The sequence below is a fragment of the Prionailurus viverrinus genome, chromosome B3, assembly GCF_022837055.1.
Source record: "Prionailurus viverrinus isolate Anna chromosome B3, UM_Priviv_1.0, whole genome shotgun sequence".
NCBI classification, from domain to species: Eukaryota; Metazoa; Chordata; class Mammalia; order Carnivora; family Felidae; genus Prionailurus; species Prionailurus viverrinus.
Window position 1 is genome coordinate 89594764 of NC_062566.1, and position 15498 is coordinate 89610261.

A 15498-nucleotide genomic window follows, 5' to 3' on the forward strand; every position below is an offset into this window, starting at 1 on the left:
CAGAAAAAATAAGAATAGGCAATAGCAGGGAAAGAACATGGACTCTGGGACAAGTAGAGCATTTGAGATAGGTTTTTACAATGTGAAAAAGACCTTATGGGCAGGCTGGGACATCATTTCAGATTTTTATTTTCAATTCCCAGCATGTTCTTTTACTAACCTTTTTCTTTTTAATTGCATTCTCATTTTATCCAAGCCAATAGCTTCAGAATTACTGTGCTTTTCGTTTCATGCAGTCAGTTTGCAAGTAGAGCATGTCTGGGTTCTTCTGTGGCAAAGAGAATTAGGGGGAAAAAAAGTTAGCTTTGATTCTGTAACAAAATGTCTGTAAACACAGCAAAAGTTAATCATGGTCGTACTCTAAGTGGCCTTATGAAGCTATTTGCTCATGACTGTGCCCAAAGTAAAGCTTTAAAGCTCCCTGAAAATATTTGCTAGCCGGAAGCCATCAAAGGTAAATGACCTTAATGTATATTTCTAGTGGAGAACTAGATACTTTAGTGAACTCCAGGAAACAAAAGTAGACAAAGTATTCAATGGCAGTGCATAGAGCAACCAAGTTTTTACTTCTCACCTCAGGCCTGCAAAGCTATTGCACAAAGCAGCCATGAGTAGTGTCCACTTTTAATATGGTATTTGCAATTCAAATGTTTTTCTTTCTCAATTTTAATCTGCAATTGCAAACACTGTATTCCGCTTTTGCTTGTCATATCCTTGGGGCTTTGTTCTGCCAAATTGTTAGCTCACTACTTTTCATGGTAATTTATAGAACCCAGTTCACTTTGTGTCACCACAGGTTATAAATGAAAATGGAAACAATTTGCTCTTAAGAAATCTTTCTGAAACAAAATGCAAATAACATACTGAAACAAACTAAAGGTATTTAAAAGAGCAGTGCAATGTAATTATAGGGGTTATATTACAACAAACATTTTCTTGGTCTCTCTCTCTCTGTCAGAGGATCTCTTTCTTTCTGTATTGAAATTAAGATACTTTCTCTTAGGAACTTTTTAACTACTTGTTTTTCCCAATTAGTTAAGTTAAAAACTCTGGACTGTGGTGGGAGTGGAAAGGGTGGTCTTGGAGTTATTCCTGAGGGTTTGCAAATCTATCTGTATACTAAGCACTGTTGCTACACTGAATAACCTGTTTTTCACAACCTGTTTCTCACATTATTGGACCACTTACATCCTTCCTTCCTTTCTTCCTTCCTTCCTTCTTTTCTTTTTCTTTCTTTCTTTCTTTCTTTCTTTCTTTCTTTCTTTCTTTCTTTCTTTTCTTCCTCTTTCTTTCTTTCTTTCTCTTTCTTTCTTTCTTTCTTTCTTTCTTTCTTTCTTTCTTTCTAAGTACTCTCCACATCCAACATGGGGTTTGAACTCACAACCTGAGATCAAGAGTCACATGCTTTATTGACTGAGCCAGCCAGGGACCCCTATTTTTAAATATAACAGAAGTTGTGATTGAATTTCTTGAAATCTAAAATGAAATCATGGAACATTTTTTCCAATTATGAATTTTCTTGACAGATTATCAAAGAAGTATCACTGTAACAAGTGAATATTTTACATGTAAATCTAAAAAGGAGTTTCTCAAGCTCCTCGTTGTGAACCCACTTCTCTGTCCAATATGTTGAATAATAGAATTAAATTGGTCATTGAAAAGAATCACTATGAGTTTCAAATATGATTCTTTTAGAGCAGGGTTTCTTAATCATGAACTCATGGATCCCTGGAAATTACTTTTAAACTTGCATATATATATATATATATATATATATATATATATAGCATATAAATATATGTTGCATATATATATTGCATATAAATATATATTGCATATATATATTGCATATAAAATTGCATATATATATATGTGTGTGTATATAAATATATATATATATATATATATATATATATATAATTTTTTTTTCTGAAGAGAGAGTCCAGAGCAGTGTTCATCCAATTAATAAAAGTGTCTGTGACCATAACAAGATTGGGAACTACTGTAGGTGGTAAAGAGATAACCTGAAAAGAGTTTATTTTAAATTTCCTTAGAATGGACTATATTTTGAAAAGATGAAAAAAATTCTAAGTCAGCAATTAAGAAAAGCTTTTGTAGGAGAGAGTGATATATTCCAACAATAAATTGAATATTCTTTGGCAATTATCTACAGTAAAGGAAAATTCAGGTATACTGTATTATTCATTCTTTCATAGAACAATTGCCATCACTAACCTGTGTTTTTATAATTAACTCACTTTTATTTTTCCCTCTGTGTTTGTAGAAAGCTATCCTTTACTGGAAGAAATACTTCAGACTAGAAATTGAGAGGCTGGTTTTAACATTTTCTCTTCCATTGCTTGACCATCTATTGGCAGAGCAGATTGTGATGCTTATTTTAAAAATGGTCTATTAATGAAAAATACATTTTATTAGTTATCTGACTTTGAACAAACAAGACAATCAGGTAACTGACTGCTAGAAATGTTTTTCTTTAAACTAGTCACACTGGTAGCAAGTAATTATGAATTTAATTTCCCTTTCCTTCAATATTTCTACCCATGAAACAAATTTAAGCATCTATTGTCATTTGGTTAATGGAAATGCTAAAAACATGGATACTACTTGTAGATACATAAAACTCAGAAAATTGAAATATGCTTATTTCGTAGAAAATTCAGACTAAGTTACCAGAAAATACAAAGCATATAGGCCACATGTTTATTTCCACACTCTCTTCTTCATGGTTTATGTACCTTGGATTCCAGACCTACACCTCTAGTCTCAAATAATCTGGTAATGTAATTTGGGGCATAGTGGATTGTCTTTTTATAGTGCCCATGTACTGGTGTCCATATTAAAATATGTACAGACACATTTTATTTTTAAACATTTGTCAAGATTTTGCTATGTCCAACAACTAAATAATATGCCCTCAGCTTTCACCTACAGAATTCTTCAACAATATTCCATCTTTAGGAACACATACATCCCTAACTGGAACCATATATTGACATTTCAGCAATGACTTTTGACTAATCAGCTAGATCTTTTTCTATTTTAAAATACTTTATTGTAGGGGCACCTGGGTGGCTCAGTTGGTTAAGTGTTTGACTTTGGCTCAGGTCATGATCTCCTGGTTCATGGGTTTGGATCCTGCATCGGGCTCTGTGCCGACAGCTCAGAGCCTGGAGCCTGCTTTAGATTCTGTGTCTCCCTCTCTTTCTGCCCCTCCCCTGCTCATACTCTGTCTCTCTCTGTCTCTCAAAAAGAATAAAAATGTAAAAAAAATTTAAATAATTTTTTATAATAAAATTTGCCTACAGTGAAATGCATATATTTTATATGTATAATACAATGAGTTTTCACTAATGTAAATACAAATATACACACATATAAACAACTCTCAATCCAGATATAGAACATTTTGGGGTACCTGGGTGGCTCAGTTGGTTGAGCATTTGACTCTTGATTTTGGCTCAGGTCATGATCCCAGGGTTGTAGGATTGATCCCTGTGTCTGGCTCTGCACTGCGCATGAAGCCGAGATTCTCTCTCTCTCCCTCTGTCCCTCTTCCCTGCTTGCACATGCCCTCTCTTTCTCTTCTCATAAAACAAACAAAACACAAATATAGAATATTTTAATCTCTGCAAAAAGTTTCCTGTACAACTACCTCATAGGTGACTGCGTTCTGATTTCTATCACTATACATTGGTTTGAATTGTACACAAACTTTATGTAGACAAAGTTATATAATATGTACTGTTTTTATGTCTGGCCTTCTTCATATGCATATGTTTTTAAAATTTGTCCTGTTGTTTCTATCAGTAATGCATCCCTTATTATTGTACCAAAATATTTATCTACTCTACTATTGATGGATGTTTGGATTGTTACCAGTTTTTGGCTACTCTGAATAAAACTACTATAAACACTTTATACAAGTCTTTGAGTAAATATATATTTTCACTTTTCCTGAGTAAATACTCAGAAGCAGATATGCTCAATTGTAAAGTACATATATGTTTAACTTTATAGGAACTGCCAAGCAGTTCTTCCATTGTATCATTTTATATCCCATTAGCAATGGGAATTCCAGTGATTCTGTATCCTCACCAACATTTGAAGTTGTTAGTCTTTTTAATTTTAACTACTATAATGACTGTGAAATAGTATTATTACTAGGCTATAATTTGTAATTTTTTGATAACTAAAGATACTCAATACTTTTGTAATATGCTTTTGATTTCTGCTTGGGGGTAGTCTTTTCTCCATGTAAAAATTTGGGCTTCCCTTTATTATTAATTTGTAGCAATTTTTAAAAATATATTTTGGGTATTTTCTGGTGTGTGTGTGTGTGTGTGTGTGTGTGTGTGTGTGTGGCTTAACTTGTCTTTTTTTAAAACGTATTTTTAGAAACACATACCTTTTCGATTTTGATGAAGTCTAATTTATAATTTTGTTTCTTTTATGGCTAGTGCTTTTTGTATACTATGTAAGAGTTGTTGCCTCCCTCAAGACTGTGAACATATTCTCTCATGATTTTTTAGCTTTTATCTTTTGGTCTATGATCTGATTTAAATTAAGATTATCATGAATTGAAGTAGCTTGCATTTTGGTTAGTTGTTCCAGCACCATTTATTGAGAAGATTCTCCTTTCTTTACTCACCATAAATGTGTTGGTCTATTTCTTGAATCTCTTTTCTACTGATATTTCCTTCTAAACTTTGCCAATGCCACACTATCTTGAGTATTGTGACTTCATAGTAAGTTTTGAAATCAGATTGTAAGCCTTCCAACTTTACTTTTCTTAGTTTTTTTTTTTTCTATCTCAAGTCCTTAGACTCGTCGTGTAAGTTTATATAAGAAAAACTGCTGGGATTTTATCAAAATTGTATTGAATCTAGATGATTTGGGGAGAAATTACATTGTTTCAATGTTGTTTCTTTCAGTCTATAAGCATGGCATATTTTTCCATTTATTTAGGTCTTTATTAATATCTTTAAAATGTTTTATAATTCAGTGTGCAGGTATTTTATAGCATTAGTTATTGAAAATGAAACTGTTTTTAAATTTTGTTTTTAATTGTTTGCTGTTAGTACAATTGTTTATTTTCTGTTTTCTCTTATTCTGTAATTTTGTTAAATTTCTTTCTAGTTCTGGTATTTTTTTTCCTATAGTTTACTTAGGATTTTATATATAACATATAATAAACTTATATAATTTTAGTCCGGTGAGTAAAAACAATTTAATACTTCCTTTCCAATTTTTATAACTTTTACTTTTCTTTGTCCCTTATCATACTGACTAGGTTTCCGGAAGTTGTGAGACAAAGGGTATTATTCAATATTTGCCAATAAATATAATGTTAGCTATGGGTTTTCATAAATGCCTCTTATTATAATGAGGGGTTCTTCTTCCATTTTTAGTTTGTGAGCTTTTATCATGAATTTGCCCTGAATTTTGCCACATGCCTTTCATCCTTATTATTTCAATGTGCTCAAATGTATTATTTATTTATTTATTTATTTATTTATTTATAATATTTGAAAAATGTTTTAAAGTTTTTTTGTTTTTTAAATTTACTTAGAGAAAGAGAGTGAGAGAATGGGGGAGGGCAGAAAGAGGGAGAGAGAAAATCCCAAGCAGGCTCCATACGACCAGCATGGAGCCTGATATGGGGCTCATGAACTGTGAGATCATGACCCAAGTGGAAATTCAGAGTCAGATGTTTAACTGACTGAGGCACCCAGGTGCCCCTTGATTTTTTAAAAATATTTTTATTTAGTTATGATATATTCTCTGTTTTATATATTTCTGAATTGATTTAGTTATATATTTACTTATATTTTGTTCATAACTTCTATATGTGCATTCATGGAGGTATTGGTGTGTGTCTGTATATATATATATATATATATATATATATATACACAAAATATAAAAATATAAAAATATAAATTTAATTTTTTTTAATGTTTTATTCATTTTTGAGACAGAGGAGACAGAGCGTGAGCAGGGGAGGGACAGAGAGAGAGCCAGACACAGAATCCGAAGCAGGCTCCAGGCTTTGAGCTGTCGGCACAGAGCCCGACACGGGGCTCGAACTCACAAACCATGAGATCATGACCTGAGCTGAAGTCGGACGCTCAGCTGACTGAGCCACCAGGCGCCCCTGCCCCCAAAATATGTATTTTATCAGGTTTTTAAGTTGGACCTTTAAAGCAACTTGGTTTTTTTTCCATTTATTTTGTCAAATTTATTTGCATAAAGCTATTCCATAATATATGCTTATTTCATTTTAATGTCTGTAAGATCATAGTGTTGCTTTTACTCCTAATATTGGCAATTAATGTTTTCTCTTTTTTTCTCATTTATTTGTTCCAGGAATTTATCAATTTTATTAATCTGCTCAGAGAATTAACTTTTGACTGTTAATTTTCTTTACTGTCTGTTTTTTATTTCTTTAATTTCTGCTCATATCAGTATTTCTTTTATTTTCCACTAACTTAGGGCTTCATCTGCTTGTCTTTTTCTAGTTTCTTAAAGTGCAAACAGATCATTGGTCGTAAGAATTCCTTTTAAATATAAGAATTTAAGGGATGCCTGGGTGGCTTAGTCAGTTGAGCTTCCAACTTTTGATTTCAGCTCAGGTTAAGATCTCATGGTTTGTGAGATTGAGCCCTGCATCAGGCTCTGTGCTGACAGTATGGGATGTTTTCTCAATCTCTCTCTCCTCCTGTCCCTCCCCTGCTTGAGCACTCTCTCTGAAAAATAAAAAAACATTTTAAAAATATAAGATTTTAAATCTATGAATGTATTAAAACATTACTTCAGCTGCATGCTATAAATTTTTATGTATTGTGCTTCATTCAGTTAAAAATATTTTCTATTTCCCCTATTGATTTCTTCCTTGACCTTCTAATTATAAGATATTATTTAATTTATAAATATTCAGTAATTTCATAGATAGTTCTATGGATTTAAATTTAATTCTCCATGGTCAGAAAACATAGTCTGTATGATTTCAGTATCTTAAAACTTGTTATGAATTTATGGTATACTGTACAGTCTATCACAGTGACCATTATATGTGTACTTGAAAAGAACTCATTCTAGAGGCATTGGATATAATTTTCTACACATGTCACATAGGCCAAATTGGCTGATAGTGTTGTTCAAAGTCTCCTATGTCCTTACTAGCCCCTTCCTATCCTACTTTGTATCCTTGGAGCAAGCCTTTTTAGGTATAAAATAAAATATGATTATAATAGATTTATTTTCCTATTTAATTTAATTATATTTAGATGTTGATAAAGCTTTATGCAATCTATTTATAAGGCTGCCCCTCTGTTTTCATGGGGGCAAGATAGCACATGAGGGCAGTGTGTTGTAAATCAAGGGACACTGGCTTGAAAATAAGACATTCTAGGTTATTGTCCCAGCTATGCTACAAAACCCTTCCTAGTGCCATCTTTTACTTGAATTGATGGCTTTCATTTTCAGTGTACTTTTCTTTTGGGAGAGATATGGGTCAGAGAATCTTACCAATACCTTTTATTTTTCCTATGTTTTCCCTTTGCTTTCATTTTTAAGCAATATTCATTAGTTCCAAAAATATTCATTGATCTTCAACTATTTCCACACACTCTTATGGATGCTCAAGTGGAGCAGATATCCATAAAATAGACAAAATTCCTGCATTTTTGTAGCTTTCATTTTCATGGAAGAAAACAGTACATATAATAAATAAGTAGATTGTATAGAATACTATAAAATGATAAATGCTATGGGAGACATAGAGGAAGGTAATAGAGATTGGAGTGCTGGATTTCAGAGTACTACTGAAAAATTAGCATGTGGACACAGACTTGAGGGGGATAATATAGTTAGCTATTGGATATCAGGGGAAAGAGACTTTCAGAATGAGAGGGCAATCATTGCAAAGGTCTTAAGTTAAGACTGTGCCGGATATATATGGAGAATGGTAAGGAGGCAATGTTGCTGGATCAGGGTGAACAAGGAAGAGAGTTTTAAAATATAAGATCTGGGAGTAAGGGCAGGTCACAGAGGCCTGTTTGGGCCATTTTAAGGACTTCTTTTTTTTCCAAGCAAAATGTCTCTTATGCAGAGAAGTGTCACAATCTGACTTTCATTTTAAAAGTACCATTGCAGATATGTTGATAATAAACTATTGGAGGATATGGGTCAAACAGAAAGATATGTTGGAGGTTTGCAGCAATGCATCTGAGAACTTAATTTGGTTCAGACAGGTTGAATAGAGGTTATGAGAAATAGTCAGATTCTGAACATATTTTGAATATACTACTAACAGAATTTGCTTACTGATTATCAATGGGGTATGAACAAAGATGCTTCAAAGATGATGTGAAGTTTGTTAGCCTTAGGAACTGGAAGGGCAAAATTAGTGTCTAGTGTAATGGGGAAGGCTACATTTCTTTTGGAAGAAGGTGAGGAAGATCAGATACCATATTTGGAAATTGTGAGTTTGAAATGATGCCTTGATATCATGTAGGCATTTGAATACGTGAATCTGGAATTTGGCAGAAAGGTCTGGACTGGAGATACAAATTTGGAAGTTTTAAGCATATATACCATATTTAGATGGAGAAGGGCAAGGCACTGAGGATGAATTCTTAGGGCATTTCAAATTTAAGAGTCTGGGAGAAGAGGTGAAACCAGCAGAGAGCACTGAAAAGGAGTGAGGAAAGTTAGGAAGAAAAATGAAAGAGGGAGATTTCCTTCAAACCAGGTAAAGACAGCCTATCAAAAAAGAGGGAAGGCACAGTTCTGTCAGCCTCTACTGGTAGGCTGAGTAAAATAAAGGGACTTTAACAACATGGAGGCCATGTAGCTTCTGGGCAAGAGAAGTTTTTGATACACTGTGTGGCAGGAGTCGGGGAGGTGGGGTGGGAAATCTGATGAGGGGGAGTTTTGCTGGAAAGGGAAATTAATAAATGGAACCGTGCCTGGTAGGAAAGAATAGTAAGATTTTTTTTTTCTCTTAAGGTGAGAGAAACTAGAAGAAATCACAAGGATCTGTAACTGTTATTTATATTTACTTATTATTTGATATGCATGCTTCATTCCCAGAAGTCTTTGAGGTGGATCACAAAGAACAAAGCAAACAAAACAAAAACAGTAAAATAAAATAAAAAGGGAGGTTTTCAGTAATTTTACTTCTTTATAAAGCCTTGTAATTTATGCCTTCTAGGTAATAGAGTAGGCAGCATCTTGTATTTTAGGAGAGAAACAAGCAGAGTTATTATTCATCTGTTTTTTGTTTTTGTTTTTTATTGAGACACAAACACCATGGAGCCCTGTGCCCGATTTGTGCATTGTTTTTTTGTTGCTGACATTAAACATACATAACTTTGATATCTATTTTGCTTGGCTGCTCCCCAGATCTGATTTAAAGTTATAGTTCTTGTTGCAGGTAAGACAGCATAATGATATGTTGGTTAAATTGCTTTTTCATTTATAAAACAAGTTCTGAAATGTTACCTGTCTTTATAAGCACACTAGCATTTTCCTGTTATCTTTATAATTTATTCTCAAGATGATGCTTTATCAAAATGAAAGTTACTTTTAAAATCTTATAATCTGAAGACATCCGGATGGCCAACAGGCACATGAAAAGATGCTTAACGTCGCTCCTCATCAGGGAAATACAAATCAAAACCACACTCAGATATCACCTCATGCCAGTCAGAGTGGCCAAAATGAACAAATCAGGAGACTATAGATGCTGGAGAGGATGTGGAGAAACGGGAACCCTCTTGCACTGTTGGTGGGAATGCAAACTGGTGCAGCCACTCTGGAAAACAGTGCAGAGGTTCCTCAAAAAGTTAAAAATAGATCTACCCTATGACCCAGCAATAGCACTGCTAGGAATTTACCCAAGGGATACAGGAGTATCCTGTATGATGAATGGATCATCATCCAGTATCCTGATGAATGGATAAAGAAATTGTGGTTTATATACACAATGGAGTACTACGTGGCAATGAGAAAGAACGAAATATGGCCCTTTGTAGCAACGTGGATGGAACTGGAGAGTGTGATGCTAAGTGAAATAAGCCATACAGAGAAAGACAGATACCATATGGTTTCACTCTTATGTGGATCCTGAGAAACTTAACAGAAGACCATGGCGGAGGGGAAGGAAAAAAAAAAAAAAAGAGGTTAGAGTGGGAGAGAGCCAAAGCATAAGAGACTTAAAAACTGAGAACAAACTGAGGGTTGATGGGGGGTGGGGGGGAGGGTGGGTGATGGGTATTGAGGAGGGCACCTTTTGGGATGAGCACTGGGTGTTGTATGGAAACCAATTTGACAATAAATTTCATATATTGAAAAAAAATTAAAAAAATAAAATCTTATAATCTTTTCTCCCCAGTTTTATTGAGATATGACTGACACACAACACTATATATTTAAGACGTAAAGAATAATGACTTGATTTACATATATATTGATATGATTACCACAATAGGTTTAGTTAATATCCATCACCTTGTATAGATATAAAAAAAAGAAGAAAATGTCTTTTTTTGCCTTGTGATGAGAACTCTTAGGATTCGCTGTCTTAACATTCAAATATATTGTATAGAAGTGTTGACTAGTCATTATGTTGTACAGTACATTCCCAGTACTTTGTTACCTTACAATTAGAAGTTTGTTCCTTTTGACCACCCTTATCCAATTCCTTCATCTCTCACCCCCTACCCCAAATCTGGTAACCACAAATCTGATCTCTTTTCTATGTGTTTCTTTTTTAATTGCTTTCTTTCTTTTTAAAAACTTTCACAGATAAATGAGATCAAGCAGTATTTTTCTTTTTCTGTCTGACTTTTTCACTTAGCATAATGCCCTCAAGTTCTCCATCCATTTTGTCACAATGGCAAGATTTCCTTTTTTTAATGGCTGCATAATATTACGTTGTGTGTGTGTGTCTGTGTGTGTGTGTATTTATACACACACCTCACAACTTCTTTATCCATTCATCTATCAATGGACACTTATATTGTTTCCATGTCTTGGGTATATAAATCATGCTGTTATAAACTTGGGGTTGCTATGAACATCTCTTCAACAGTGTTTTTTCTTTTCCTTGGGTATATTCCCAGCAGTGGAATTACTGTATGATTAGCTCATTTTCTAATTTTTTGAGGCACCTCCATACTGACTTCCATAGTGGCTGTATCAATTTACAATCTCACCAAGCGTGCACAAAGGTTCTATTTTCTCCACATCCTCACTAGCATTTGTTATCTCTTTTTGATGATAGTCATTCTAACAGGCATGAGGTGATATCTCATGGTTCTGATTTGCATTTCCTTTTTGATTAGTGATGTTGAGCACCCTTTCATGTACCTGTTGGCCATTTGTAAACCTTCTTTGGAAAAATTTCTATTTTGGTTCTTTGCTCATTGTTAATTGGATTTTTTCTATTGAGTTGTATGGATTCTTTATATATTTTAGATATTAGCCATTTTATGAGAAATGACGTAAAATATTTTTTTCTTATCATGTAGGTTGCTTTATCATTTGTTGATCATTTCTTTTGCTGTGCAGAATGTTTTAGTTTGATGTAGTCCCTCTTGTTTATTTCTAATTTTCTTGCTTATGTTTCAGGTGTCATATAAAAAAAATCATTGCAAAGACCCTGTCAAAGAGATTTTTTCTGTTTTCTTCTAGGAGTTTTATGGTTTCTTCTTTTATATTCAAGTATTAATCCACTTTGAATTAATTTTTATTTTTGGCTTAAGATAGGGGTCTAGTTTCATTCTTTCAAATGTGAATATCCAATATTCCCAGCACCATTTATTTATTTATTTATTTATTTAATTTTTTTTTTAACCATTAAAGAATTTGTGTTTTTTTTTTAATGAAATTTATTGACAAATTGGTTTCCATACAACACCCAGTGCTCATGCCAAAAGGTGCCCTCCTCAATACCCATCACCCACCCTCTCCTCCCTCCCACCCCCCATCAACCCTCAGTTTGTTCTCAGTTTTTTTTTTTTTTTATCTTTTTAAAAAAATTTTTTTTTCAACGTTTATTTATTTTTGGGACAGAGAGAGACAGAACATGAACGGGGGAGGGGCAGAGAGAGGGAGACACAGAATCGGAAACAGGCTCCAGGCTCTGAGCCATCAGCCCAGAGCCTGACACGGGGCTCGAACTCACAGACCGCGAGATCGTGACCTGGCTGAAGTCGGACGCTTAACCGACTGCGCCACCCAGGCGCCCCTGTTCTCAGTTTTTAACAGTCTCTTATGCTTTGGCTCTCTCCCATTCTAACCTCTTTTTTTTTTTTTCCTTCCCCTCCCCCATGGGTTCCTGTTAAGTTTCTCAGGATCCACATAAGAGTGAAACCATATGGTATCTGTCTTTCTCTGTATGGCTTATTTCACTTAGCATCACACTCTCCAGTTCCATCCACGTTGCTACAAAAGGCCATATTTCATTTTTTCTCATTGCCACGTAATATTCCATTGTGTATATAAACCACAATTTCTTTATCCATTCATCAGTTGATGGACATTTAGGCTCTTTCCATAATTTGGCTATTGTTGAGAGTGCTGCTATGAACATTGGGGTACAAGTGGCCCTATGCATCAGTACTCCTGTATCCCTTGGATAAATTCCTAGCAGTGCTATTGCTGGGTCATAGGGTAGGTCTATTTTTAATTTTCTGAGGAACCTCCACACTGCTTTCCATAGCGGCTGCACCAATTTGCATTCCCACCAACAGTGCAAGAGGGTTCCCGTTTCTCCACATCCTCTCCAGCATCTATAGTCTCCTGATTTGTTCGTTTTGGCCACTCTGACTGGCGTGAGGTGATACCTGAGTGTGGTTTTGATTTGTATTTCCCTGATAAGGAGCGACGCTGAGCATCTTTTCATGTGCCTGTTGGCCATCCGGATGTCTTCTTTAGAGAAGTGTCTATTCATGTTTTCTGCCCATTTCTTCACTGGGTTATTTGTTTTTTGGGTGTGCAGTTTGGTGAGCTCTTTATAGATTTTGGATACTAGCCCTTTGTCCGATATGTCATTTGCGAATATCTTTTCCCATTCCGTTGGTTGCCTTTTAGTTTTGTTGGTTGTTTCCTTTGCTGTGCAGAAGCTTTTTATCTTCATAAGGTCCCAGTAATTCACTTTTGCTTTTAATTCCCTTGCCTTTGGGGATGTGTCGAGTAAGAGATTGCTACGGCTGAGGTCAGAGAGGTCTTTTCCTGCTTTCTCCTCTAAGGTTTTGATGGTTTCCTGTCTCACATTTAGGTCCTTTATCCATTTTGAGTTTATTTTTGTGAATGGTGTGAGAAAGTGGTCTAGTTTCAACCTTCTGCATGTTGCTGTCCAGTTCTCCCAGCACCATTTGTTAAAGAGGCTGTCTTTTTTCCATTGGATGTTCTTTCCTGCTTTGTCAAAGATGAGTTGGCCATACGTTTGTGGGTCTAGTTCTGGGGTTTCTATTCTATTCCATTGGTCTATGTGTCTGTTTTGGTGCCAATACCATGCTGTCTTGATGATGACAGCTTTGTAGTAGAGGCTAAAGTCTGGGATTGTGATGCCTCCTGCTTTGGTCTTCTTCTTCAAAATTCCTTTGGCTATTTGGGGCCTTTTGTGGTTCCATATGAATTTTAGGATTGCTTGTTCCAGTTTCGAGAAGAATGCTGGTGCAATTTTGATTGGGATTGCATTGAATGTGTAGATAGCTTTGAGTAGTATTGACATTTTGACAATATTTATTTTTCCAATCCATGAGCAGGGAATGTCTTTCCATTTCTTTAAATCTTCTTCAATTTCCTTCATAAGCTTTCTATAGTTTTCAGCATACAGATCCTTTACATCTTTGGTTAGATTTATTCCTAGGCATTTTATGCTTCTTGGTGCAATTGTGAATGGGATCAGTTTCTTTATTTGTCTTTCTGTTGCTTCATTGTTAGTGTATGAGAATGCAACTGATTTCTGTACATTGATTTTGTATCCTGCAACTTTGCTGAATTCATGTATCAGTTCTAGCAGACTTTTGGTGGAGTCTATTGGATTTTCCATGTATAATATCATGTCATCTGCAAAAAGCAAAAGCTTGACTTCATCTTTGCCAATTTTGATGCCTTTGATTTCCTTTTGTTGTCTAATTGCTGATGCTAGAACTTCCAGCACTATGTTAAACAGCAGCGGTGAGAGTGGGCATCCTTGTTGTGTTCCTGATCTCAGGGAAAAAGCTCTCAGTTTTTCCCCGTTGAGGATGATGTTAGCTGTGGGCTTTTCATAAATGGCTTTTATGATCTTTAAGTATGTTCCTTCCATCCCGACTTTCTCAAGGGTTTTTATTAAGAAAGGGTGCTGGATTTTGTCAAAGGCCTTTTCTGCATCGATTGACAGGATCATATGGTTCTTCTCTTTTTTTTTGTTAATGTGATGTATCACGTTGATTGATTTGCGAATGTTGAACCAGCCCTGCATCCCAGGAATGAATCCCACTTGATCATGGTGAATAATTCTTTTTATATGCCGTTGAATTCGATTTGCTAGTATCTTATTGAGAATTTTTGCATCCATATTCATCAGGGATATTGGCCTGTAGTTCTCTTTTTTTACTGGGTCTCTGTCTGGTTTAGGAATCAAAGTAATACTGGCTTCATAGAATGAGTCTGGAAGTTTTCCTTCCCTTTCTATTTCTTGGAATAGCTTGAGAAGGATAGGTATTATCTCTGCTTTAAACGTCTGGTAGAACTCCCCTGGGAAGCCATCTGGTCCTGGACTCTTATTTGTTGGGAGATTTTTGATAACTGATTCAATTTCTTCACTGGTTATGGGTCTGTTCAAGCTTTCTATTTACTCCTGATTGAGTTTTGGAAGAGTGTGGGTGTTCAGGAATTTGTCCATTTCTTCCAGGTTGTCCAATTTGTTGGCATATAATTTTTCATAGTATTCCCTGATAATTGTTTGTATCTCTGAGGGATTGGTTGTAATAATTCCATTTTCATTCATGATTTTATCTATTTGGGTCATCTCCCTTTTCTTTTTGAGGAGCCTGGCTAGAGGTTTGTCAATTTTGTTTATTTTTTCAAAAAACCAACTCTTGGTTTGGTTGATCTGCTCTACAGTTTTGTTAGATTCTATATTGTTTATTTCTGCTCTGATCTTTATTATTTCTCTTCTTCTGCTGGGTTTAGGCTGCCTTTGCTGTTCTGATTCTAGTTCCTTTAGGTGTGCTGTTAGATTTTGTATTTGGGATTTTTCTTGTTTCTTGAGATAGGCCTGGATTGCAATGTATTTTCCTCTCAGGACTGCCTTTGCTGCGTCCCAAAGCGTTTGGATTGTTGTATTTTCATTTTCGTTTGTTTCCATATATTTTTTAATTTCTTCTCTAATTGCCTGTTTGACCCACTCATTCGTTAGTAGGGTGTTCTTTAACCTCCATGCTTTTGGAGGTTTTCCAGACTTTTTCCTGTGGTTGATTT